The following is a 12,348-nucleotide window of genomic DNA, read 5'->3' as shown; positions in this document are numbered from 1 at the left end:
AGGACTCTGATTGTCATATCTTTGGTCACTACTATATTCCAGGTGCCTAGAAAAGTGCCTGTCATATAGTGGGTGCTCAATAAATGCATTATTAATATATGAATAAATTAATCAATAAAGATGGAGAAGTTCCCAACACTCTTAGCTGTGCAGTGAAAGAGAGAACCAACTCTCCTACAAAGTGATGGGTTCCCTGGCCCTGACAGTGTCAAGAAGAGGTTGGATGTTCATCTATTAAGGGAATTGGGAAGAGAATGCTGCTGTGCATGCTCTAATTTCAAGCTTGCTTTTAAAAAAAATCATTTAACTGAAGATACAAAACAAATATGAGAAAAACTCAAATTTATTTTTAAAAAAGTGGAAGTCCAGTACCGTTTGAAAGGACAGGTTTGGAACCACTGCCCTCCCCCCATACAATGAATAAGGCAAGCACTGCCCTTTCCTCTCCCTACAGGTTGGGCTAAAAGCAATCAGGAAGTGAGGAACAGTAGGCACTTGTGCGGGGGCAGGAAGGAGACAAGGAAACTACTTCTTACTAAGTTGTTGAAGAAAATCAGACAAGCCTTGCTTGTTAGAGCAAAAGGTAGAAAGCGGACATCTATAGCGGTGGAAAGATTGAGAATGTTGGCATACCTCATAAAGCAAACTGTGGGGTGTGGAGCTGTAGACAAGCCAGGCATATTTTTTTTAAATTGAAGTAGAGTTGATTTACAATGCTGTGAGTTTCAGGTGTACAGCAAAGTGATGCAGTTTATATATATATATTCGTTTCCAAATACTTTTCCATTATAGGTTATTACAAGATACTGAATGTGTGCTGTGTTATACAGTAGGTCCCTGTTGTTTACCAAGCCAGGCATGTTTTAAAGGGAGTTTGACCTACTCAAGTCTGGGAGAAAATTTGCACTAGTTTATGTATTCAATTTTCATTTTTTTGTATTTGAATTTTCTTTAAGTTCTACTTTAACTCTTTCACAAATATAGTTTCAGAGTCAGAGTGTGCTAATTTAATAAGCGATCTCGCAGTTTGGACATGTTTTCGGGGTGCCAGGTGGGCAGGAGGAAGAGAAGTGGGGAGCTGGTTGAGAGTCAGAGCCTCCTTCCGCCTCCCGCATCTCTTCTAAGTGCACACTTGAGTCTTAAGTCTTGATTTCCTTTGCTTAAATTGGATTTGGGGTATGCGGCTTTGGCATCATATCCATACTTTTAATTTCTAAAAAAAAGAAATAAAACCGCTGGGAAAGGCACTACTCAGAGAGCGTATTTTAGCACAGCTCCTTTAGAAATGGCACAGAGAATGACTTATTGCTCATCCCCACGGGTTCTGTACCCTCACATCTACTCGCCTGCTCTCTTCAGGGCATAAAGTTCCTCTTCACCCAAAGCCTTTCTGACCTGTAACTGACTTACTACGGCCCCTGAAAGAAATCACAGTGTTCTGGAGAAGAACCAGAGAAGTAGAGTAGCCGGGAGCCACAAAGGAGGACACAATCCGATCTGGAAGGTTTGCAGTCACACCTCAGTGAGCCTGGTTTCAGGTAACAAAGAATAGCGCAAACAAAACGATTTGGATATTTTACTAAATCATCTTTGTTGAGTTTTTTTTTTTAATTTTTATTTTATATTGGAGCATAGTTGATTAACACTGTTGTGTTAGTTTCAGGTGTACAGCTAAGTGATTCACTTCTACATATACATGTATCTATTCTTTTTCAAATTCTTTTCTCATTTAGGTTATTACAGAATATTGAGCAGAGTTCCCTGTGCTATACAGTAGGTCCTTGTTGGTTATCTATTTTAAATATAGTTTGTTGAGTTTTAAAGCTCAATTTATTTAGATAACACAAAGCAAAACAAAACAAAAACATGGCTCCTCTCTAGTGAAAAACATTAGAATTAAGTTCCTAAATCTTGACTTATGCCAAGGCCCTCACCATGTGCTGATGTGCAGATTTCAGAGCCTTTCTGGGGAGGGGGTTTGAGGCATTCTTGTATGATGGCTTGTTTCTATCCTCATCAGCCTACATCTGTGGAATACCAGTAAGTTCTACTTGCAAAAAGTATTTCCTGACTTACCTGAGAAGATACTGATTTTATAAAATGGACTAATGCCGACTTCTAGGATTCTTGTATGAAACCTTTACATCTGTTTTGCTCTGCCATGTGTCAGGGAGAGCCATTTGGTGACTGCTGTTCATTTAAGTCCCTCCATTCAGATGAGATCTGTAGTTCATAAGGTCATCCCAGAAAGGCAAAGCTTGAAATACAATTGGAACTAATAAAGAGCCCTCAAATCTCAGAGAGGACAGCATGCACTAAGTTATAACAGTATGAGTTGTAACAACAATGCTCTACTCTTACACAGCCCACGTGCTGGAACAAAATGTTTCCTAGTCAGAGAAGAGTCTACTCTTTTGCACATTCATGAGCGCAGACCCCGTTAATGGGGACCTCTCCCGAATAAGTGCCTAACCTTTCAGAGACTGTTTTCTCATTCATAAGAACACACGTGGAATAATGTCAAACCATCAAGGTAAGACCACTAATGAGATCAGGTGTATATTGGTTTAAGAACTGCATCTGGCACTTAGGAGAGGCTAAGCAGAGGTTAAATTTTCCTTCTTTTCCCCATTTATTTCTTCTGCTCTTTTATAAAAAAGAATTTAAATTAGAATCCCCAATCTCCAAATCTTTGGTGAAATTGGAAACAATAATACAGCAAGATGGGTAGTTTGTGTGGGGAAACGCTCTACCCTTTTTTCTGTGCCTCTTCCTCTATAAGAGCCTCTCTGGTCAGACACTCCAGACGCCTGGACCCTCACAATGCCCTCACGCACCCCTCTCCCCAACTGTGTGGAAAATAACCCGATTCCAGATGCTCCCCCTCGAGATGGGTCCCCTTGACTCCCAGCATTCAGACAGGAGCATCCCAGAGGAATAATTCATAGCAGCCTACTTCCCAAAAGCACCCTCATGTCTAGAAATATCAGAATGCATCCTTCTTTCTCCTCACCTCTCTCTATTTCCCACAGGGAGACACCAGTCCTCATGTTCTGCCCTGTATCTTTCAATATGTAATGCTAATAATAATAATGACAGCCATTATTTAGTCATTACTCAGTAGTGTGAAGTGTCATACTAAGAATTTTATAAACATTTACATGACATAATCCTTAGAATATCATACATACCAATTATTATTAACTCTATTTTTAAAAATTTAAATACATATGCATAATTTGAGACTTACCCAAATAAGGAATTTGACAATGTTCACATAGTAAGCTGTAAATCTAGGCTTTGGTCCCTGTTTTCAAAGCTGCTGGATGTAGTAGGAAATAATTATGGAGTTTTCATTATCCCACCAGTCACAGAGGGTTCCTCTGATCTATACTTGAGATGGAGTACATCAGAAATAGGGGGAGAAGATGCAGGATGAAAGCTTCATGTACAAGTGCAGGGAGCCAGTGAGTGGTGTCAGAGGTAAAGAGACTGAGACATAAGACAAAGGCAAGTTATCCAATTATTTGATGGAACGTATAGTATAATGGTTAATAGTATCAATGGCTAAGTTTTAAGATATCTAGAGTTTGCACAGCAGGGAAAAGGAAATAATAAGGAAATGGGTAACTCACAGTCAATACAAAGATGCAAAAGAAACACTTTCTTTTTCACATTTATTTCCTGTTTTAAACAATGTGGTCCTTATTCAAACTCATAATTTTCCCCTAAGGAAAAGCACCACATATTACATAAAGAATTTTAATATGAAGATTTCCATATAAGTTCTTTTTGCATATTCTTTAAACACTTTAAAAAGTGTTTCAGAAACAAAAGAAAATGGTCCTCACCCTAATTGTTTCCCACTTAGCCACATATATTATTTGGGCATCAGAAAAGCTAATTAAAATCAAGACATTCTTAACTTGTTAATTCTCTTAACAGCAGAGAGGAAGTGTCTATGCTTTGCAATTATGTGGGCCATTGAACATGTAAAGTGAAAGGAATTAAACTTGTTATGACTCACTACCATGCCCCCAAAGTACCCCAATCCCAGTGTTGTCTGGTTTAAGGGAAAATGAATTTGCAGAAAACAATGAGGTGGTTTGTCCCTAAATCCCTGAAACTGCCAGGAATAAAATCTACAGTTTGACAGTAGACTGGCCTTAGTACATGGCAATGGGAAGAACACTGGGGAGAAAGGCGCTTATTGGCTGTGTGGTTTGAAGTAAATCATAGCCTCCCAAATCTCTCTACATAGTGGACATAAAAATACTTGGCCAACCAATGTCACAGGATGCTATATGAATCTCAGACATTATTTTAAAAGAGTGAGAAGCAATATCAAGAAATGGTAGGTAGGTGTCCAAATCTCAGAAGGTCTGGTTAATTGCGTCAAAAATGAATTTTACCCTGAGAATATGGTAGGTCATGAAATTAAAGCAGGCAGTGACAAAATCCTGTGGAGGTATTTAAAGGATTGCTCTGGTTGCTGGACTGTTGGACACATACGATGCATGCAGTTAAAATACCATCCCCATGACCATGCTGCAGATGACAGGGCCTTTCTCTGAGATGGGAACAGAGGGATGGTGACAAATGCATAAAAGTGAGAGCTATATAGGCCTATATAGGCAGTAGAAATGATAGGCTGTTTTAACAGAGGCTTGCTCTCTGCATTGGTTACCTGCTGTCTAAAGCCAGCCTCTGCATCTTTTCAAATGGCCATTTCCTATTCACCCCATCATCACCTCCCTATCCAGTACCACCTTTCCCAGGACTTTCCTGTCCCCCCGCACCCAGAGCTGCATGAAGTCAGCTTTCATTATGCTCTCATAACACCTTATGGCCAAGTGCTGATGTTTCTTTGACTGTGTTGGTTGTGATTATCTGTTCATGGCATTGCCTTATTGTGGTCAACAGAATATGGTTCCCCAAAGATGTCCACATCCTATTCCCTGAAATCTATGAAAATGTTACCTTATATGGCAAAAGGGCCTTTGCATATAGGGTTAAGCTAAGGGCCATAATGAGATTATACTGGATTATTTGCGGGGGGGTCCAGTGTAATCACAAGGGTTCTTAAAAGGAAAGTGTAGATATGACTTTGGAATAATTATCAGACAGATGCAACGTTGCTGACTTTGAGGATGGAGGAACAGCCATGTGCCAAGGAATCCAGATGGCCTCTAGAATTTGGAAAAGGCAAATACATGGATTCTCCTCTAGAGCTTCCAGAAAAGAATGTAGCCTTATTGACACCTTGATTGTAGCCCAGTGAGACCCATATCAGAATTCTAACCCACAGAACTATAAGATAATACATTTGTGTTGTCTTAAGCCACCAAATTTGCGGTCATTTGTTACAGCAACAGTAAGAAATTAATATACCTGCACTAGAGTGTTAGCATTTCAACAGGAGGGACTGTATCTTTCACCCCCTGAGGCATCACATAGTTGGCCCTCTGTGTCTGTGAAAGCACTTTCACTGAATCCCACAACCTCTCCCAACCTTTCCTGTCCTTTCTAAAGCACTTTCCCCCCTTGTGGAGATATGGAAAGATATTTAAGAAAGAATCTGAACAACAACAGGCTTCTTTTGCCTTTGGGATGGCCCTACAGAATTTTAAAGGCGCTTTCATACACCTTAACTCAATTGAGATCTACTAATTCCAGCTAAGATTGGATTGTATCCACATTATGATTAAAATAATGTACCAATACGGAAGAGAATATAGAAAAATGAAAATGGTTGCATGAGAGTAGTAACACTTTGTTTTGTTTGCTGGTACTACTAATTGAAGAAACACCATCTACATAAGGCCATTGTGGTGGTGGTAGACAGTATCTTAGGGATTATCTGTTAGTGCAGTGAACCCCACAATTTTCAGAGGAACTGAGACCCATCCTTGTCTGGAGTACAAGGAAGCCGGATGAGAAATTAAGTACTCCTCCACACCCCGGGCTGCTGCTCTGAAGCTGTGAATAGGAATATCCACTCACACTTAATACCTGTGCCAAGATGCTCTTCATAATACATTGTATCGCTTACCATATACCTGTTGACAGACTCCGTTATTAATTGAGTTAAAGTGGGTATCAATTGGGAAATTGAGCTTCTCAAATCTCCTATAACGGTTTTGGATATTTATAAGTTTCTCTTTAAAATTTAAAAAAAGAAGGAAGGAAGATGAGGAGGAATTCTACTAACTATGATGTCAGTAATTGAGACTGTCAAATATATTTGCACTTCTTTATTCTAACACTAGTCATCTTTTAACTTTGCATGTCCAACACAATTTGCATTTGCATGACAACCTAGTACGGAAAAAGAAAAAAATATTAACTCTACTGTAACCAAAGACAACAAAGTCAAGTAGATGATAAAATTTTTTTTCCCATTTAAGGGCCACATAAAGAATATTACTTTATCCAGTATGGAATTTTTTTTGGACATCATTAAATCTGGGACTCAAAATACATTCTTTCCTTAATATATCTTTGATAAGTCAACTTTTGAGACTCAGTTAATATTAATGTCTGTCTCTGAATTTCCTTAAATCAAAGTCTAAGTATACTTCCTTTTGTATGATTCAGAGATCTTACACACCTTTAATCTCCTAATGGCTGCTTGGGAAGGATCATTTTACTTTTTCCAAAGTACATGAAGTCATATTTTTAAAGAAGCCATTGGATTTTCAACAATTTTTGAAATCTGATAATTTAATATCCCTTCAAATGCTTTGAGTCCTTTACAAATACAAAGTAAGGTCCTCAATTTCAGTATATAATTCTACCAGATGAAGCACTTTATACATTTCTTCTCCATTTCCTCCTTTATTTCCTCCCCCTGTTCATTCATTCAGAGTTGGTTTTACACAGTAAAAATGCTTCTTTCTTATCCTGGATGTGAATATAAGATATTCTTTCATGTTAGGCAAATTTGTGAAACATTTTAAAGCCAGAAGAAAATTAATTACTCTCATTAGAAGGGCCATGACATACAAACACAGCTTTCCAAGGGAAGTAACTTTAGCAAATTAGAATGTAGAAGAAAAGAATGCATCAGTTTGCAAAGAATCAACTATCTATACTTCACACTAGGAATTAGAAAGGGCAACATCTGATATTTGTTATTCAGAAGGTCAGAGAGTGAAAGGAGGGATTTGTGAGAACTATATAGGGTGCCTAGATATTCAATAACACAAATGTTCCAGTGATTCTCAAACATTTTTACTTAAGTACTTTTAAGAGCAGAGCAAAATAAGTTGTCATATTTACTGGTGAGTCTGTGGGAAGTAGCCTCAAATAGCACCCAGTAAGCAGGAGTTTCTTTGGAATCATGTATTCTACTCAAAAATTTGAAATTTGTATTCTACTCAATAATCTGGCTTTGTTTGATATAAAATATTTTAAATTATAACTAAAATTGATGCTGCACAAAGATATAGCTATGGGCTCTCATACCCCCATATATTGCTCTGTTCCCCAAGAGTATCCGTATCCCTTTGCAAAGTATGCTGGCTAGCAGAAAACATTTTGTCTACCACTGAGACAGAACAATCATGGTCCCTGAGCATTATCATTTTGTGTTCATGTTACCAAGTCAGTCTCATCTAAATATTTTGCCTTTTATTTTCAAATCAATCCTCCCCACATCCCGGAGTACAAAATGTAAAGCTCTGACACACACACTAAGGTGTTGTGCCTTTTCTTTCTATACTTGACTACTTTCCAGGGCTTTCTTCTCCATTTTCACCCTCCTGTACCTTTCACTTCTGCACATCTAGCATCACTCTCCAGCCATCACACTGTTCTTCAATAAGTTTATAGATCCTGTTCATAGACTTTGTGCTCTAATAATCAGATCTTCTCATAGTGTGATTCCACGGTGGAGAAAAATATGCCAGCTGAGAGTCAGCAAAAGATTCCAACAGGAAGAACTAATGCCTGAACAGAGGGGTATCTGAATGGAAAGGAAATCTACTTTGGAATGAAGGAAGAGATATGAAATGAAGTTAGATCTTTCAGCACAGCCTGAGAAAAGTTGTTTTTTTTTTTTTCTGTATGTACATGTGTGCACACAGGCAGACATGTGTGTATCTGTGTGTATGTTTTATCTGAAATGGTGCAATGCTATGTTATACTCATAGTACATCAACAAAACAAATTAAGAGAATCATTTCTAATCTGGCTCTGACAATGACTAACCATGAGACCATCATAGGAAAATTTACATATTTGGGCTTTATATTTGTGGGTTACCTTATCTATACAATAAGATTAATGAACTGGATGGTTTTTTAAAAATCCTTCTAGGAAAGACATAGGAAAATACATTATAGCACAAATAAAGATAAGAAATGTGAAGGTAAGTAACCAATAACCTTTACCTCTTCCTCCCAGCCTAGATTTCCAAACCGATTTATGTTAATATTCCTGGGAATGAAATTAGAAACATAATGTGCTAGGAGATGTGTTGTCATGCATGCAGAAGAGGAGTGCCCTGATCAACAGATGTACTGAATGATTTTACCCAGGCCCAGGGTTTGCCCCTCATTGTATGTACATAGAGTTTGGCAATTTACAAAGTACTTTCACGTGCATGATCTCATTTGAGTCTTACTTTTGAGACAAGCAAAATAGATATAATTATATTAACTTACTTCACAAATAAAGATACTGAAGCGTGGAGCAACTGAGTCATTTATTCAAAAGTACACTTCTCTAATCTGAAAGAGCTCTGCAAGACCAAAGCAGTTCAGGGTGGGGCATAAGCTAGTACCAGCATCAAAGCATACCATAGGATTCAAGCAAGAATATTCTTGTCAAGTGTACTCCAGTCTTTTAAAGGTGTTTGTGAATACGAATAAAACTCTTTCCCAGAGTTATAGTAGCCTGGAGCATGGGATCTGCCATTTCATCTCTCTTGTAAACTTTAAGGACAAAGCCAAAATTAGAACACATACAAATCTTTATATTATTCTTTGCAAGCCCACAAATTTTTAACATTCTGGAAGCTGGTTTGATGATCTACAACTTTGTTGCTGTTAGCAACTGCCAGGAAATGAATTTGGAAAATGAAAAAAACAACCCCATTTTTACAGTAGAACACTAAAGCCTTAAAATACTTAAAGCTGGCAATACAAGCAATATAATAGTGTGACACAAATAATATACAAAAGATTTATATCCAGAAACAACTACTGACAAAAACAAACCATCATTGCTCCAGATTATATTAGAAATTAGAACTGAAAATGAATTTAGTCAGTAGATAATGTTCTAAAAGAGGAAATAAAATAAAAAGCTGGTCAAGGATTTTCTTCCAACACAACGAAATGACTTAGAAGAAAATTTGTAACTGAATTGTTGATCATACTTATGTACCTCAACAACTCTGTTAATTTTTGTCAAGATAGTGATATTCTTTCTATATTCAGGAAATGGGGAACAAAGAGTGAAATAATATTTCTGAATTGCCAGTTTCTCTGAGAGTTAGCATTTAAAATTAGGAAACCAATTTCACTGCTAGTTATGACCAACTAACCAGTACAAAACCAACTCTCTCATCATATGTGAAAGCTAGATACTTCTAAAAAGTAAAGAAAAGAAAAGAAAGAAATTTGGTTGAAGGCCCTGGAGAGCTTTGCAGGCAACCAGGACTTGAGGGGCCAACAACCCAAAAGGAAACATGGAGCCAAGCATGGTATTGTGCTTCAATTGTTCTCTCGGAATTTGCTGCTTCAGAAGCAGAGGAAGGAAAAAGGCTGAAAATCAGAGCAGAGCTTTTGGCAGTCCACAATGCTAAGGAGACAAAAATTGGAGCTCAGGGCTTGCCAATGAGTAGTAGCCTTGGTAAACATCCAGGCTTTCAATTGGAACCCCTATAAAGCTCTTCTTTGCCAAAATATAATCTAGAAATAGACAAGCTAACACACACACACACACACAGAAACCCACACACACACACTTGAAAATCAACTTCAAATACATTTCATACTAGAATAAATTGGGGTTTTCTGTCCCTACTCTAGTTACCTGGAAAAAGAAAAAAAATATCCTCTCCAAAGAAGATAAAATCATAGACAGCCTCTACGGTTTTCTACCCAAAATGTTCAACACTCAGTAAAAATTGCCAAATTACCAAAGAAAATACAACAAGATCCAAAAGAGAAACAGAAAATAAAAACAGATTCTTAGGTGTTCCAGATATTAGAGTTAACAGACACAGATTTTAAAGTAACTGTGATTGATATGTTTAAGAAAAGAGAAGAAATGATGACAATCTAACCAGAGAACTGAAATAATCAAATGAAATTTCTAAAATTGAAAAATATATATAATAATGGAAAGGACATCAATAGATTTTTGTCTAACAGCAAAAGAAGACAGGATTAAATAACTGGAAAATAACTCAATTGAAAATTTGCAAGCTAAAGCACAGAGCATAAAAATGTACAAAATCTGGAAAAGGGAGTAAGAACGTGTGAGACATAATGAAAATGACTAACATAAATGTAACTGAAGTCCTAGCAAGATGGAAGTGAGACAATGGTAATATTTGAATATAATTTTTAAAAATTCTGACGCTGACATAAAACCTTATACCTCAGGCTCAGAATGTGCTGCAAACCTCATGCAAGAGAAATACAGATAAAACCATACGTAAGCACATCACGATAAACTTGCTGAAATAAAAGATAAGAGAAAAATCTTTTTAAAAAAAGCCAGAGAAAAACGAATGCATATTCCCTTTTAATGAGTGACAATTAGATGACAGCTGAATTTTCAAGAGGAAATAATGGAAGCCAGAAGACAATAGAATGATATCATTAAAGTGATGACAGAAAATAACTTCCAATCTAGAATTCTATGACCAGTAAAAATACTATTCGAAAATAAAGACAAAATAAATAAATTTGCACACAAACAAAACGGACAGAATTCATAGCCAAGAGACAACGCTAAAATACTACTACTACTACTACTACTACTACTACTACTACTACTACTAAAAAAGATGTTTAGGCAAAAGGAAAAACATCGCAGATGGAAACACAAGAATGTAGGAAGGAATAAAGAGCAATGAAAAACACAATTATCTAAATAAATATTGAGTGCATTAAACAATAAAAATAATTTCTTATGAGTTTTATATATACATAGAAATAAAAGCATGGCAATAGGAAAGAAAAAGCTAGAGAGATTAAGTGGTAAAGTATAATAAGGTTCTAACATTTTATTAAAAGTGGAATGATTCAAATTTATGTTAGACTGTATTAAATCAATATTAAATGTGATAATATCCAGGGCAATCACTAAAATATTTATAATGGATATATAAACCTCAGGCTAATAATGGTGGAAAATGGAATAGAAAATATTCCTGACACATTAAAAGAATACAGGAAATCAAAAACAACAAAAAGAATATAGAATAGGTTGGACAAAGAGAAAACAAATGATGGGACTTCCCTGGTGGCACAGTGGAAAAGACTCTGCACTCCCAATGCAGGGGGCCCGGGTTCGATCCCTGGTCAGGGAGCTAGATCCCACATGCATGCCGCAACTATGAGTTCACATGCTATAACTAAAGAGCCTGTGTTCCACAACTAAGGAGCCAGGGAGCCAAAACTAAGAAATCCTGGAGCCGCAACTAAGGAGCCCACCTGCCGCCACTAAGACCTGGCACAACCAAAATAAATAAATAAATAAATGAATATTTTTTAAAAAGCAAATGTTAAGATGGTGTAATTAAACTCAACTATATCAGCAATTTCATTAAATGTAAATATACTGAATATTCCCATTAAAAGTCAGAGATTGAGTGTATTTAAAACAAAAACTAAAGTAAAACAAAATAAATTTATGTTTATAAGATGTCAAGATTAGTATAAGGATATAGAAAAATTAAAAGTATGAAAAATAATCACCATGCAAATACTAAACCAAAGAAAGCTGGTGTAGTTATGCTAATAGCAAACAAAATAAACATTAAAGCAAAAAAACAAGATGTTATAATAAAACGGTATATCTACGAGTAAAATATAATAATTTTATATTAACCTATAAAGAATAAAGGCAAAAACTGACAGGTCTAGAGGAAATACAGAAAAATCTACAATCATATGGGAGATTTTTAATATAGTTGCCTCTGTAACTGACAAAAGTGGAGAAAAAAATCAGTTGTTAAAAGAAAAAATTTGAGCTACATAATTAACCAAATGATGTAACTGATACAGAGAAAACGTTCTACTTGCCACCTGAAAAAATATAAACATTTTGTTTTTAATCTGCGTATTTCATTTGTTCTCTGATTACAGTGGCTTTAACCTAGAAATTTAG

The 12,348-nt window shown here is 36.4% G+C and overlaps 1 protein-coding gene across 3 annotated transcripts in view; it reads right to left on the bottom strand.

Annotated features, from left to right (window-relative positions):
• FGF14 (fibroblast growth factor 14) overlaps positions 1–12,348 on the bottom strand; it is a 621,633-nt gene that overhangs the window by 148,277 nt on the left and 461,008 nt on the right. The gene's annotated exons all lie outside the window — the stretch shown is intronic.

This window comes from Eubalaena glacialis, chromosome 16, assembly GCF_028564815.1.
Source record: "Eubalaena glacialis isolate mEubGla1 chromosome 16, mEubGla1.1.hap2.+ XY, whole genome shotgun sequence".
Lineage (NCBI taxonomy): Eukaryota > Metazoa > Chordata > Mammalia > Artiodactyla > Balaenidae > Eubalaena > Eubalaena glacialis.
The sequence above is the reverse complement of the archived record's forward strand: the minus strand, read 5'-3'. Positions and strand labels throughout refer to the sequence as shown.